The 16,896-nt window shown below is 44.9% G+C and overlaps 1 pseudogene; it reads right to left on the minus strand.

Annotated features, from left to right (window-relative positions):
- Nucleotides 1-238: 238 nt before the first annotated feature.
- Nucleotides 239-15,578, minus strand: LOC120037266 (annotated as a pseudogene).
- Between the last annotated feature and the right edge of the window lie 1,318 nt (nucleotides 15,579-16,896).

Consider the following 16,896-nt stretch of genomic DNA (forward strand, 5'->3'; position numbering starts at 1 on the left):
GAAGGTCCAGTCCCACAAATTTCATAGGTGGCAATTATATACATTTTATAATAATTTATTTTGCAGTTTAAATGTTAATTTCCTGAAATCTACAAATTTTTCCATGTCTTATGTGTGGCCGAAGCATGGCGACATGTGTTACAATGTCCATATCTGTAGTGATGATCATGGTTGGGTTAGAACAGGAGTGTAACTGTGTTTCCATGGAGACCCAGGTGTTCCTCCAGGACACAGGAGGTTACTCTACCTGGCTCAGGGACACTGAAGAGCCCTCATTCCAAACCCCAAACCCTGGGTAGAGGGGCTCAGTGAATGTGGTCTGGAATGTGTGCAGGTGGGTCATTGTGTCAGAGTAGACCATGTAGAAGGACAGAGTGCCGGCCGGCCAGTCAAGAAACACTCCTACTCTGGGGTGTGGGCAGCAGGAGGACAGGTCTCTCTGGGGTTGAGGAGGGTTGACGGGCAGAGCAGGTATATGAGTCACTTCCCTATTGTGGCGGGCAGTGTAACGATCTCCAGAGTAGTCCAGACACCAGGACTTGTCATTGACTCCAAGCCCACAGGCAGGACTTCTTCCTTTTCTGCTGATGCCTTTATACGTAACTCCTATGGCAGCCCACCCACTGCACTCTACCTCCCAGTAACAGCGTCCAGTCAGACCCTCTCTACACAGCACCTGGGGATGCAACTCAAATCTGTCTATGTGATCAGGATACGGCTGCTTCTCTTTAACCCTCTCCACCCTTCTGTTCCCCTCAGACAGAGAGAGGTTTCTGTGTGCTGTGTTTGGGTCCAGTGTGAGATCACAGGCATCTGCAGACAAGAGGACAAGTTAGAGGAGAGAGAATGGGCTGGATCAGAACTTTGTGTGTGTGTATGTATGTGTGTGTGCCTGGCTGTCTGGCTGTGTGTGTTTGTGTGTACGTGCGTTGAATCCTGAACAGGACAGAGAAACAAGCTGTTTGTATGACATCATGACCTGTATCTCTGTTAGTCATCCTCGTTCATGTGTGTGTGTGAGAAACCTACATTTCTTCAGCAGCTGTGGTTTAACCCAGAACTCTTCATTATGGTCCACACTGTGGGAGAGACAGAAAAACAGAGAGTGAGTGACACAAAGTGAAGTGTAGTCTAGTCCAGCCTGTATGAAGTCTAGTCTAGTCCAGCCTGTATGAAGTCTAGTCTAGTCCAGCCTGTATGAAGTGTAGTCTAGTCCAGCCTGTATGAAGTGTAGTCTAGTCCAGCCTGTATGAAGTGTAGTCTAGTCCAGCCTGTATGAAGTCTAGTCTAGTCCAGCCTGTATGAAGTGTAGTCTAGTCCGGCCTGTATGAAGTGTAGTCTAGTCCAGCCTGTATGGAGTGTAGTCTAGTCCAGCCTGTATGAAGTGTAGTCTAGTCCAGCCTGTATGAAGTCTAGTTAGTCCAGCCTGTATGAAGTGTAGTCTAGTCCGGCCTGTATGAAGTGTAGTCTAGTCCAGCCTGTATGGAGTGTAGTCTAGTCCAGCCTGTATGAAGTGTAGTCTAGTCCAGCCTGTATGAAGTCTAGTCTAGTCCAGCCTGTATGAAGTGTAGTCTAGTCCAGCCTGTATGGAGTGTAGTCTAGTCCAGCCTGTATGAAGTGTAGTCTAGTCCAGCCTGTATGAAGTGTAGTCTAGTCCAGCCTGTATGAAGTGTAGTCTAGTCCAGCCTGTATGAAGTCTAGTCTAGTCCAGCCTGTATGAAGTGTAGTCTAGTCTAGCCTGTATGAAGTGTAGTCTAGTCCAGCCTGTATGAAGTCTAGTCTAGTCCAGCCTGTATGAAGTGTAGTCTAGTCTAGCCTGTATGAAGTGTAGTCTAGTCCAGCCTGTATGAAATCAGGACCTGACTGTTCTCAGACCAACAAGACAATCATTTACAGCATCAGTTACAAAACCGTTTGGAATTCTGTTTCTGGTCAGGTTCAAATAGGATAGACTACAAAAATAAAAACAAGAGTTTTACAGCAACTGTACTAACTTGAGTTTCTCCAGTCTACAGTGTGGATCCACCAGTCTAGCACAGAGCAGCTTCACTCCAGAGTCTCCTGGGTGATTGAAGCTCAGGTCCAGTTCTCTCAGGTGGGAGGGGTTTGACCTCAGAGCTGAAGCCAGGAAAGCACAGCCTCCATGTGTGACATGACAGCCAGACAGCCTGCAGAGAGAAGCCACCATGTTTTTACATACAAACTGCTGCCCTCTAGTGGTGAGGCCATAGAACTGTTGCCTAGTCAACTTACCCCTATACGTAGTATCTACCTCCATCACTCCAGTATCCCTGCACATTGTAAATATGGTACTGGAACTGACCCTGTATATACAGTATATCACAAAAGTGAGTACACCCCTCACATTTTTGTAAATATTTGAGTACCGGTATATCTTTTCATGTGACAACACTGAAGAAATGACACTTTGCTACAATGTAAAGTAGTGAGTGTACAGCTTGTATAACAGTGTAAATTTGCTGTCCCCTCAAAATAACTCAACACACAGCCATTAATGTCTAAACCGCTGGCAACAAAAGTGAGTACACGCCTAAGTGAAAATGTCCAAATTGGGCCCAAAGTGTCAATATTTTGTGTGGCCACCATCATTTTCCAGCACTGCCTTAACCCTCTTGGGCATGGAGTTCACCAGAGCTTCACAGGTTGCCACTGGAGTCCTCTTCCACTCCTCCATGACGACATCACGGAGCTGGTGGATGTTAGAGACCTTGCACTCCTCCACCTTCCGTTTGAGGATGCCTCACAGATGCTCAATAGGGTTTAGGTCTGGAGACATGCTTGGCCAGTCCATCACCTTTACCCTCAGCTTCTTTAGCAAGGCAGTGGTCGTCTTGGAGGTGTGTTTGGGGTCGTTTTCATGTTGGAATACTGCCCTGCGGCCCAGTCTCCGAAGGGAGGGGATCATGCTCTGCTTCAGTATGTCACAGTACATGTTGGCATTCATGGTTCCCTCAATGAACTGTAGCTCCCCAGTGCCGGCAGCACTCATGCAGCCCCAGACCATGACACTCCCACCACCATGCTTGACTGTAGGCAAGACACACTTGTCTTTGTACTCCTCACCTGGTTGCCGCCACACACGCTTGACACCATCTGAACCAAATAAGTTTATCTTGGTCTCATCAGACCACAGGACATGGTTCCAGTAAGCCATGTCCTTAGTCTGCTTGTCTTCAGCAAACTGTTTGCGGGCTTTCTTGTGCATCATCTTTAGAAGAGGCTTCCTTCTGGGACGACAGCCATGCAGACCAATTTGATGCAGTGTACGGTGTCTGGTCTGAGCACTGAGAGGCTGACCCCCCACCCCTTCAACCTCTGCAGCAATGCTGGCAGCACTCATACGTCTATTTCCCAAAGACAACCTCTGGATATGATGCTGAGCATGTGCACTCAACTTCTTTGGTCGACCATGGCGAGGCCTGTTCTGAGTGGAACCTGTCCAGTTAAACCGCTGTATGGTCTTGGCCACCGTGCTGCAGCTCAGTTTCAGGGTCTTGGCAATCTTCTTATAGCCCAGGCTATCTTTATGTAGAGCAACAATTCTTTTTTTCAGATCCTCAGAGATTTCTTTGCCATGAGGTGCCATGTTGAACTTCCAGTGACCAGTCAGTATGAGGGAGTGTGAGAGCGATGACACCAAATTTAACACACCTGCTCCCCATTCACACCTGAGACCTTGTAACACTAGCGAGTCACATGACACCGGGGAGGGAAAATGGCTAATTGGGCCTAATTTAGACATTTTCACTTAGGGGTGTACTCACTTTTGTTGCCAGCGGTTTAGACATTAATGGCTGTGTGTTGAGTTATTTTGAGGGGACAGCAAATTTACACTGTTATACAATCTGTACACTCACTACTTTACATTGTAGCAAAGTGTCCTTTCTTCAGTGTTGTCACATGAAAAGATATACTCAAATATTTACAAAAATGTGAGGGGTGTACTCACTTTTGTGATATACTGTACATCATGCTTACTAACTTTATTGTGTTCTTCTTATATCTGGTGTGATCTTGTTCTAACATGTTATTTCTAGTATTACATTGTCATTGATTACTGCATTGTTGGGTTTTGAGTTTGCAAGAAAGGCATTTCACAGTACTTGTTCATGTGACATTAAAACTTGAAACTTGATGTCTGCTTTCCTTTTCAAAGATGTGTGTTTACCAGGGTCCTACCAATAATCGACATAAGGGGCCACTTAGGGCCCCGTGGACTGAACTCAGTCGGGTCGTGAACTTGAGAGTAAGAACAGTAGAATACACAAGATGGAATTTCTAAATGTGGCTGTACATCAGCAGTTTTCCTCTTGTTATGTCAGTCAATGTCAATCATTCAATTAGCCCATGTCAGCTAACATTTTTTAGATTGCTAGGTAAGTTAGTCTATCCAGCTATCTAAACCTTGTAATATATTGATTTAACCTAAATAAGTAATATGATCAAAAACAACATGTTGTATGACAGTAAACAAGTTAGGCCTCAAAATGTGAGAACAAAAAAACAATGTCACACCTCAGTATCTCTAGTTCGCAGTGTGGATCCTTCAGTCCAGCAGAGAGCTGCTCCACTCCTGAATCCTGCAGGTCATTGTGACTCAGGTCCAGTTCTCTCAGGGGTGAATTTGCTGATCTTAGTGCAACGGCCACTGTTTCACAAGTCTCATTGGTGAGTCTACAGCCAGCAAGTCTGAAAAATTGAGAAACAACTAAATAAATATTTAATCCTGAATAGAAATGCCCTCTAGAACTGATACCTGCTTTCCTTTTCAAAGATGTGCTTTTAAGTGCTGAGAATATTTACTGTGGTTGGATGTACGGCTTTGGGGAACGTGAAAGAATGTAAGTTCGTTATCTGTTCTTATTGCTGTTATTTTTTAACCTTTATTTAACTAGGCAAGTCAGTTAAGAACTAATCCTTATTTACAATGACGGCCTAGGAACAGTGGGTTACCTGCCTTGTTCAGAGGCAGAACGACAGATTTTTACCTTGTCTGCTCGGGGATTCGATCTTGCCAACCTCCCGGTTACTAGTCCAACACTCTAACCACTAGGATACCTGCCGCCCCTACACTCTAACCACTAGGCTACCTGCCGCCCCTACACTCTAACCACTAGGCTACCTGCCGCCCCTACACTCTAACCACTAGGCTACCTGCCGCCCCTACACTCTAACCACTAGGCTACCTGCCGCCCCTGCACTCTAACCACTAGGCTACCTGCCGCCCCTGCACTCTAACCACTAGGCTAGCTGCCGCCCCTGCACTCTAACCACTAGGCTACCTGCCGCCCCTACACTCTAACCACTAGGCTACCTGCCGCCCCTACACTCTAACCACTAGGCTACCTGCCGCCCCTACACTCTAACCACTAGGCTACCTGCCGCCCCTACACTCTAACCACTAGGCTACCTGCCGCCCCTACACTCTAACCACTAGGCTAGCTGCCGCCCCTACACTCTAACCACTAGGCTACCTGCCGCCCCTACACTCTAACCACTAGGCTAGCTGCCGCCCCTACACTCTAACCACTAGGCTACCTGCCGCCCCTACACTCTAACCACTAGGCTACCTGCCGCCCCTACACTCTAACCACTAGGCTACCTGCCGCCCCTACACTCTAACCACTAGGCTACCTGCCGCCCCTACACTCTAACCACTAGGCTACCTGCCGCCCCTACACTCTAACCACTAGGCTACCTGCCGCCCCTACACTCTAACCACTAGGCTACCTGCCGCCCCTACACTCTAACCACTAGGCTACCTGCCGCCCCTACACTCTAACCACTAGGCTACCTGCCGCCCCTACACTCTAACCACTAGGCTACCTGCCGCCCCTACACTCTAACCACTAGGCTACCTGCCGCCCCTACACTCTAACCACTAGGCTACCTGCCGCCCCTACACTCTAACCACTAGGCTACCTGCCGCCCCTACACTCTAACCACTAGGCTACCTGCCGCCCCTACACTCTAACCACTAGGCTACCTGCCGCCCCTACACTCTAACCACTAGGCTAGCTGCCGCCCCTACACTCTAACCACTAGGCTAGCTGCCGCCCCTACACTCTAACCACTAGGCTAGCTGCCGCCCCTACACTCTAACCACTAGGCTAGCTGCCGCCCCTACACTCTAACCACTAGGCTACCTGCCGCCCCTACACTCTAACCACTAGGCTAGCTGCCGCCCCTACACTCTAACCACTAGGCTACCTGCCGCCCCTACACTCTAACCACTAGGCTACCTGCCGCCCCTACACTCTAACCACTAGGCTAGCTGCCGCCCCTACACTCTAACCACTAGGCTACCTGCCGCCCCTACACTCTAACCACTAGGCTACCTGCCGCCCCTACACTCTAACCACTAGGCTACCTGCCGGCCCTACACTCTAACCACTAGGCTACCTGCCGGCCCTACACTCTAACCACTAGGCTACCTGCCGCCCCTACACTCTAACCACTAGGCTACCTGCCGCCCCTACACTCTAACCACTAGGCTACCTGCCGCCCCTACACTCTAACCACTAGGCTACCTGCCGCCCCTACACTCTAACCACTAGGCTAGCTGCCGCCCCTACACTCTAACCACTAGGCTACCTGCCGCCCCTACACTCTAACCACTAGGCTAGCTGCCGCCCCTACACTCTAACCACTAGGCTACCTGCCGCCCCTACACTCTAACCACTAGGCTACCTGCCGCCCCTACACTCTAACCACTAGGCTAGCTGCCGCCCCTACACTCTAACCACTAGGCTACCTGCCGCCCCTACACTCTAACCACTAGGCTACCTGCCGCCCCTACACTCTAACCACTAGGCTACCTGCCGCCCCTACACTCTAACCACTAGGCTACCTGCCGCCCCTACACTCTAACCACTAGGCTACCTGCCGCCCCTACACTCTAACCACTAGGCTACCTGCCGCCCCTACACTCTAACCACTAGGCTAGCTGCCGCCCCTACACTCTAACCACTAGGCTACCTGCCGCCCCTACACTCTAACCACTAGGCTAGCTGCCGCCCCTGCACTCTAACCACTAGGCTAGCTGCCGCCCCTACACTCTAACCACTAGGCTACCTGCCGCCCCTACACTCTAACCACTAGGCTACCTGCCGCCCCTACACTCTAACCACTAGGCTACCTGCCGCCCCTACACTCTAACCACTAGGCTACCTGCCGCCCCTACACTCTAACCACTAGGCTACCTGCCGCCCCTACACTCTAACCACTAGGCTACCTGCCGCCCCTACACTCTAACCACTAGGCTAGCTGCCGCCCCTACACTCTAACCACTAGGCTACCTGCCGCCCCTACACTCTAACCACTAGGCTAGCTGCCGCCCCTACACTCTAACCACTAGGCTACCTGCCGCCCCTACACTCTAACCACTAGGCTACCTGCCGCCCCTACACTCTAACCACTAGGCTACCTGCCGCCCCTACACTCTAACCACTAGGCTAGCTGCCGCCCCTACACTCTAACCACTAGGCTAGCTGCCGCCCCATTGTTGAGTATAGCTGGTGTTGCCTAGTTTCTCCATCTTACTACTGTTGTGTTATTATTAAATATTTTCTGCAACAACTAGTCAGTATTTCCAATTATCTGTTTGTTTTCCTTTGTTCTTGCTGTATTACTGTGTGATACCATTCCCCATTCACTACGTAAATACAGTCACTCTGTAATAACCTGCCATTCACTGTTGCAGTGTATTTCTACAGTCTCTCTCCTCTCCCTGTTATTGTTACTGCCTACTGCTATTGTCCTTTTCATTGTCATCCATTCATAGTGTTCTATTCAGTGACACTCTTCTTCTGTTATTATATCCATTACATTCATGTTTATTGTATTGATCCATGTTTCTAGTCCGTTTTAGATCATTCCCATCATGTCAATAAAGTCCTCTGTTTGGAACATTCTAGAGGTTGCCTTGTCTCTCTAATAGGAGATTGGTGTCAGTAGGCAGCAGAGCCACAGGCTTAATCTGGAAGTTCTACATCACAGTGATAAATCTTTTGACAGGTGCAAATATAACAGTGTGCAGGCATCTCTGGCATTCCTGAAGAGTACTAGAATACTGAACTTAGTTTCAAATGTGCAGTGTGGATTCCCCAGTCAAGCAGAGAGCAGCTTCACTCCTGAATCCTGCAGGTCATTGTGACTCATGTCCAGCTCTCTCAGGGGAGAGGAGTTTGAGCTGAAGGCTGAGGCCAACACTTAACAAGAACTCTCAGTGAAATAACATTGATTTAGAATAAAAAAAGTAATGACATTACAAACAACATGTTGCATGACAGGAAACAAATTAGGCGAGATGTGAGAACAAACAAACAACAGTTTGTGGTTCAAATAGGATAGATTACAATTTTTTTTAAACTAGATTTGCAAAGTAACTGTACTAACTTGAGTTTCTCCAGTCTACAGTGTGGATCTTTCAGTCTAGCACAGAGCAGCGTCACTCCAGAGTCTCCTGGGTGATTGAAGCTCAGGTCCAGTTCTCTCAGGTGGGAGGGTTTTGACCTCAGAGCTGAAGCCAGAGAAGCACAGCCTCCATGTGTGACATGACAGCCAGACAGCCTGCAGAGAGAAGCCACCATGTTTTTACATGCAAACTGCTGCCCTCTAGTGGTGAGGCCCTAAATCAAATAAATTGTTATTGGTCACATACACATGGTTAGAAGATGTTATTGTGAGTGTAGCGAAATGCTTCTAGAACGGTTGCCTAGTCAACTTACCCCTATACATACAGTATTACATTGTCATTGATTACTGCATTGTTGGGTTTTGAGTTTGCAAGAAAGGCATTTCACTGTACTTGTTCATGTGACATTAAAACTTGATACTTGATGTCTGCTTTCCTTTTCAAAGATGTGTGTTTACCAGGGTCCTACCAATAATCGACGTAAGGGGCCACTTAGGGCCCCGTGGACTGAACTCAGTCGGGTCGTGAACTTGAGAGTAAGAACAGTAGAATACACAAGATGGAATTTCTAAATGTGGCTGTACATCAGCAGTTTTCCTCTTGTTATGTCAGTCAATGTCAATCATTCAATTAGCCCATGTCAGCTAACATTTTTTAGATTGCTAGGTAAGTTAGTCTATCCAGCTATCTAAACCTTGTAATATATTGATTTAACCTAAATAAGTAATATGATCAAAAACAACATGTTGTATGACAGTAAACAAGTTAGGCCTCAAAATGTGAGAACAAAAAAACAATGTCACACCTCAGTATCTCTAGTTCGCAGTGTGGATCCTTCAGTCCAGCAGAGAGCTGCTCCACTCCTGAATCCTGCAGGTCATTGTGACTCAGGTCCAGTTCTCTCAGGGGTGAATTTGCTGATCTTAGTGCAACGGCCACTGTTTCACAAGTCTCATTGGTGAGTCTACAGCCAGCAAGTCTGAAAAATTGAGAAACAACTAAATAAATATTTAATCCTGAATAGAATAAAACATTAAAAACATTAGATTTCACAGTCACGCCATTCAAAATAAATTAACCACCATGAAAAAACACTAACCCCAACAATAGAATTAATCTAACAAATAAATATTTGAGACTAAAATCCAATGTCACATTTGATTGTGGAAGTATAATTCATTCTATTGATATGTATTTCACTAAAATACTCACAAAGCCTTTCTGCAGCATCTCACAGCTGGGACCAGTCTTTTACGCTTCTCCCATGATGCTTTGTATTTCTTCAGGTCAAACACATCTAGTTCCTCCCCTGACTTTAGAAGCACAGAGGCCAATGCTGAGCAGTGATCTGGTGTGAGTTCAACTGAACTTTTCTTCATAGCCTTATGTGAGAGGTATGCTTGAATGTCTTTATTCAATGACCTGTCTCCCATTTCAATCAAACAGTGAAACAGGTTAATGCATCTTTCAGGAGAGATGTCCTGTGTTGCCATGTACTTGAGGTATTTCCTTATTTCCTCTACATATTTGGAAGTTTCTTCAGCATCCTTCGACCTTGTCAGTAGGCCGTCCAGAAGCTGTTGATTGGATTCCAATAAGAAGCCATGAAGGAAGCGGACTAAGAGGTCCAGATGTCCATTCTCACTTTTTGAAGCTTTATTCACCACTCTTTCTAGGAAAGTATGCACTTTAGGCTGACCTCTGAACTTGACATCGATGAAAGACTCCAGATCCTTCATTTCATTGCTTATGAAACAATGAAACACAAAAAGAGATGCAAAAAACTCCTGGATGGTTAGGTGGACAAAATAGTACACCAGTTTCCCGTAAAACACATCCTCTCTTTTTAAGATTTCTGTGAACATTGCAGAGTATAGAGATCCTTCCCGTTCCTCATCAGTGATGCCACAGTCTGCCAGGTCGTTTTCATAAAACATTTGAGACTCCCCCAGATGATTAAAGGCCAGGCGCCCGAGTTTTAAAATTAACAATCTGTTTTGTTTCAAGACCTTCTGAGGATTTGTGTGATTTGTCTGGCCCTTCAAGTCAGTCAAGGTGACTAAGAAGAGTGTGTACATGGCAGTCAGAGTTTTAGGGACTCCACTGATGTTTTCGCTGAGCATCTTTCCAAGAATCAAGGCAGCAATCCAACAGAAGATGGGGATTTGGCACATGAGGTGGAGACTCCTTGACATGGTTACATGTGAGATGATTCTTGTGGCCAGCTTCTCCTCGACTTTCTTCTTAAAGTACTCTTCTTTCTGTTCATCAGTGAAACCTCGTACTACTGTCACCTGGTCGATGTACTCCCAGGGGATCTGATTGGCTGCTGCTGGTCTGGAGGTTATCCAGAGGAGAGCTTCAGGAAGCAGCTTTCTCTTGATGATGTTTGTTAACAACACATTCACTGATTGTTCATCTGTTATTTTAAACAAAGTCTCGTTATTCTCGAAATCCAATTTAAATCTGCTTTCATCAAGACCATCAAAGATTATCATTACTTTATAGGTAGGACTATCATATAGCGGGTCATCAAGTTTGAGACCAGGATGGAAGCTACTCAGAAGACTATGAACACTGTAAGGTCTTCGGATCAAATTCAGCTCCCTGAAAGGAAGGACAAAAATGAAATCTATATGCTTATTGGCTTTTCCTTCTGCCCAGTCGAGGATGAACTTCTGCACAGAGAATGTTTTTCCAATGCCAGCGATGCCCTTCGTCAACACAGTTCTGATGGATCTCTCCTCTCCTTTCTCTTTTCCAAGTAAGGGTTTGAAGATGTCATTGCAGTTGATTTTGTCTGCTTTTAGCTGGGATGTATCCTCAAGGTGCGACACTTCATGTTCACTATTGAGTCTTTCACTCTCTCCAGTTGCGATGTAGAGCTCTGTGTAGATCTTGTTGAAGACTTCTGGGTCTCTTTCTTTTCCAATACCCTCAGAAACACGTTTATACTTCTCCCTCAGTTCTGCTTTGTGTTTCTTTATGGCTTTTGAGACATAATCTGCTGCATGACTACAAGGAGAGAAATACAACATCAGTGACTGGTCCAGTATATACAGTATATGCTATTAACATGTGTACTTTGTACCTTTCAAAGTAAGTGAACGGATGAGGATGCGGAATCCTGATCTGACAGGAGCGGACGTTTGATTCAAGGTAAGTGAACGGATGAGGACGCAGAATCCCTATCTGACAGGAGCGGACGTTTGATTGAAGGTAAGTGAACGGATGAGGATGCGGAATCCTGATCTGACAGGAGCGGACGTTTGATTCAAGGTAAGTGAACGGATGAGGACGCAGAATCCCTATCTGACAGGAGCGGACGTTTGATTGAAGGTAAGTGAACGGATGAGGATGCGGAATCCTGATCTGACAGGAGCGGACGTTTGATTCAAGGTAATTGCACGGATGAGGACATTAGAACCCTGAGCTGACAGGAGGGGACGTTTGGCAGAAGGTAATTGCACGGATGAGGACGTAGAACCCTGAATTGACAGGAGCGGACGTTTGACTAAAGGTAATTGCACGGATGAGGACGTAGAACCCTGAATTGACAGGAGCGGACGTTTGACTAAAGGTAATTGCACGGATGAGGACGTAGAACCCTGAATTGACAGGAGCGGACGTTTGACTAAAGGTAATTGCACGGATGAGGACGTAGAACCCTGATCTGACAGGAGCGGACGTTTGACTGAACCAGAAAACATACATGAGTCTTAAAGGGATGTTGCGACATTTTGGCAACTAAGCCCTTTTCTATTACCCAGAGTCAGATGAACTCATAGATAACTTTTCAGCGTCTCTTTGTGCAGTTTGAGGTTAGTTCAAGACGGTTTCTGGACACATTGTTTATAGATTAAGCATATTGACTGTCTATAGTAACAGCTAGCCAAAATGTCACACCTCCCTTTAAGACAGACTGTGAAGGGATCTGGCAGACACAGTGAGCTGACTGTAGAGAGAGACTTGGTATTTAAACAAGGATAAATCCTCTTCAAGGCTGTAAAAAGTGCCTTTAAGCAGGACTGCAATGTTTGTTTGTGTGCATTCCTGTGTGTTGGCAGTTTATTGATATCCAGGCTATTGAATGGCACATTCCAAAATGCGGAAAAGGTATTTCTGTCCATTATGTGGTGTGAACACAAACACAATTAGTATGTTTGCTAAAGCCTAGCAACATTCTGCCTCACTGAATTTGAAGGGGCAACTATACAATGTTAATAAAACATTCCAACAAAATCCGAGCACAGTGATGACACAAACAAAACATATTAATGCCAGGTGTAAGCTAGATACAACATGCCCAGATCTGATTCTAATCTGATCTTATGCTTTTGTTAGGTATAACATGGAAATTACAGCTTTATTATTAAGTTTTAGGTATGAAAGGGGACATAGACACTGCAGTGAATGGCTAAAAGCAGCAGGGGGCTGTAATGTGTTAGTGATCACATGGTGGGTTGAGAAGAAGTGGCTGTTGGAGCCGATACAACGTGTAGAATTGTCAAGAAATTAATGGAAAATTACGGACAATATTCTGGTCAGAGGCGATAGAATGGCTACCCGCTGCTTTTAACTGTTCATCATTGAGGTGTGTCTGAACTTGTAGATACTGTAAGTCACTCTGTCTGGATGAGAGCGTCTGCTAAATGACAAAAAAAATCATGCAATAATCCTATGCTCTTTGAACATTTCGGATATGAAATAAATAGCAAGTAATGAACATATGTTGTTTTCTTACCCTTGATATGTTTGACGGTTTTGTTGGGCCTGTGGTAGGCACTCTGCATAAATAACAAAGAGAATGTTGCTTAGGATTCAAACATGTATACCAATCACTTCGATGTGTCATGTAAGCTATTCTAAAAACAAAACAAACTAATTCCATGTATTTTGCTCATGTGATCTCAAACAACTCTCTGTAAAACAAATGAATGTACTAATGACTTGCAGTTGGACAAAAAACATATAATAATATCACCCTATGGCCAACTTATAAGTTGGCACATTTTAACATAAAATCTTTTCAAATTACAACACAAAATTGTAAGATTTGTATTCAGCCCAATGACGGTATATATGCATGGACAAAGCCACCGATCACGTGACACCAATCATTCCTATGTAAAGACTCAATGGCACATTTGAAGCCAAGGAAGTCGGGTTAAAATGTTATCTCATGGATACACAACATGCACAGTCAAAGATGTTGGATAAATGAAGATAGATCGCCGAGGCCTTGTACCATTGAAAAACATAGTCAGTTCCGGTCTACTTAACTGGGTGGGTATCCCATAAACACCAACGCAATAGCAGCTGGGTCTGGTATACTTAGTTCATTGACTTTCATTGAACCAAAAAACAACCAACTAAAAATCAACCAACAACAAAAGCAATTAGTTACAATGATTGTCTTCAAGTTATTTATTTACACAAAGATTGACCAAGAAGATTGCTATTTCCCCATTCACCATGATGGGGGATCCTGTTTTCTGCAAACATTGCCTGCAGTACCATGGTCAGCCTTGAACTTCATGGCTTCAATGAAAAGGGGCAGTCGTCACCCCCTAATGTTGGCTACATTTAACTAGATTGGTATCCTACACAGCAAGCTGCATCTAGTCTGGGTTTTCTAAAGCTAACCAGCTTCAGTTAGCTCCACATTCCAGCCAAAATCTAAATGAAGGAAAAGTTATCTTGCAAATTCAGCAGGCTATTGTGTGAAATTGTCTTTTAGAAACACTCTCGTTATCTTGTTATATATCATTAATGCCATCTTTGGTGTCCTTATCAATGCACAATAAACTTTTCCCCCACTAGTATCAATAAAATATGTGTATTAAGTCATACAACCCTTTTACTGGATTCCTTGTTTCGTACTATGATCATGACCAGATCTGTCTCATTTTCCCATCATACTTATTGCTTTTCAGGTGTGTCTGAATGAGCAGGAAGTGATTGTACATCTCAGTCAGAGTTGTGATCTCTCCACTCTTATCTTCACTCAACATTTGCTCAAGAACCCTGGCAGTAATCCAACAGAAGATTGGAATGTGGCACATGATGTGGAGGCTCCTTGATGTATTAATGTGTGAGATGATTATGCTGGCCAGCTTCTCATCCTCAACATTCTTCTCAAAGTACTCTTCTTTCTGTTTGTTATTGAACCCTCGTACTTCTGTCACCTTGTTGATGTACTCATGGGGGACCTGATTGGCTGCTGCTGGTCTGGAGGTTATCCAGAGGAGAGCTTTTGGGAGTAGATTTCCCTCAATGTGGTTTGTCATCAACCTGTCAACGGATGTCTCAGATCACTCAACTTCTTGTTCTGATGAAAACCTAATGGTAGTCTGCTTTCATTCAAACCGTCAAAGATGAACATGACTTTGCAGGTATCATATATCTTTGCCTCTTCTATCTCTGTAAGTTCAGGGTGGAAGTAACGCAAAAGTCCATGAAGGCTGTACTGGTCATCTTGAATCAGATTCAGCTCTCGGAGTGGGAGCACAAATATGAAATTAATATCCTGATTGGCTTTACCCAGTCGAGTATGAACTTCTGCACAGAGACTGTTTTTCCGATGCCAGCGATGCCCTTCGTCAGCACAGTTCTGATGGGTCTCTCCTTTTCTCTCTCTTCTCCAGATAAGGGTTTGAAGATGTCATTGTAGTTGATTGGAGTGTCTGTGTTTTTTTTGTCCTGGGTGTATATTCAATCTGTCGAATCTCATGTTCGTTATTAACCCCTTCACTCTGTCCTTGTGTGACGTAGAGCTGTGTGTAAATGCTGTTGAGGGGAGTTTGTTCCACTGCAGTGCCTTCAAACACGAATCCAAACTTCTTCTTCAGACTGGCTTTATGTTTCTCTTTAACTCTTTGTGTGTCGTCATCCACTGGAAAGAACACCACACTTTAAAACTTCAATAAGTAAAGTTACAAGAGAAAGTGTGTCTGAGGAAGTCCAGAAGCATCATCAATGACCCCACACCTACAGGCTCAGAAACAGTTTCTATCTACAAGCCTGCTGAACATTTGAACTGGGCTGACCACCTGCACTGACTTTCCACAGATTAGCACACATGCACACGCACAGATATACACTTATCCACACTTATCCACACACACTCACACTCACACATCACGCTACACACACATCACAACTGCTTAATTATTATTGCTAAATACTGTGCACAATTTACAAAACACACGTACATATTGTACTATAAATTGTGCCTTCCTGTATTATAATATTATAGTTGTTATTAAATGTTTATTATAAACTGGGTGGTTTGGGTTCTGGATGATGATTGGTTAAAAGCTGTGGTATATCAGACAATATAAACTGGGTGGTTCGAGCCCTGAATGCTAATTGGCTGACACCCGTGGTATATCAGACCGTATACCAAGGGTATAAGTAAACATTTATTTTTACTGCTCTAATTACATTGTTAACCAGTTTATAATAGCAATAAGGCCCCTCAGGATTTTTGGTATATGGCCAATTTATCACTGCTAAGGGCTGTATCCAGGCACTCCGTTTGCATCGTGCCTAAGAACAGCCATTAGCTGTGGTATATTGGCCATATAACACACGTGCCTTATTGCTTAAACATACCACGGATATGACGCAAAAATACTTGTTTACTGTTCTATTAATGTTGGTAACCAGTTTATAATAGCAATAAGGCACATTGGGGGTCTGTGGTATATGGCCAATATATCACTGCTAAGGGCTGTATCCAGGCATACCACGTTGCTTTGTGCCTAAGAACAGCCCTTAGCCATGGTATATTGGCCTTATACTACACCCCCTCGGGCCTTGTTGCTTAATTCTATTCCACTGAGTCGTTTACTTTATGTTGTTATCTTTTATTATTTCTTATTGTTGTCGTATACCATGTGTATCCTTTACATATGACTAATACAACTTTAAAGTTGTGTGTGTGAGTGTACAGTATGCATTGTGTGAGGTTAGCCTTATTAACAGACATACCTCTCCTCTGCCCAATGCTCTCAGTCTGTTCATAGCCCTCCACCTCTCTACAGGCACGCCCACCTGGAAGGGAAGAAGAATATATTCTACTGTAATTCCAACAGACTTCAGTCAGTGGTATCAAACGTGGTTTAGAGGACACTGATGAGAGAGAGAGAGCGAGAGAGTTAGAGTGAGAGAGTTAGAGAGAGAGAGACAACCTACCTAGCTCCTGGATCAAATAAGTCTCTTTCTCCTGGAGGATCCTGTAGAAGGCTGATTTGACTTTATCTGATTTTAATGTGTCATACAGCTCCCTCATCTGTTTCTGTCTGGTCTGGGCAGCACAGATGTTAGAGTACGCCTCACCATGGATCATACCCCTCTTGAGCAGGTCATCTAATATGGGCATCACCATGGTAACCCTCTGAATGAGCTCAGCCCTGTTATCATCCACAAATTTAGCATCTGGAGTAGAGAAGGAC

The sequence above is a fragment of the Salvelinus namaycush genome, unplaced genomic scaffold, assembly GCF_016432855.1.
Source record: "Salvelinus namaycush isolate Seneca unplaced genomic scaffold, SaNama_1.0 Scaffold166, whole genome shotgun sequence".
Lineage (NCBI taxonomy): Eukaryota > Metazoa > Chordata > Actinopteri > Salmoniformes > Salmonidae > Salvelinus > Salvelinus namaycush.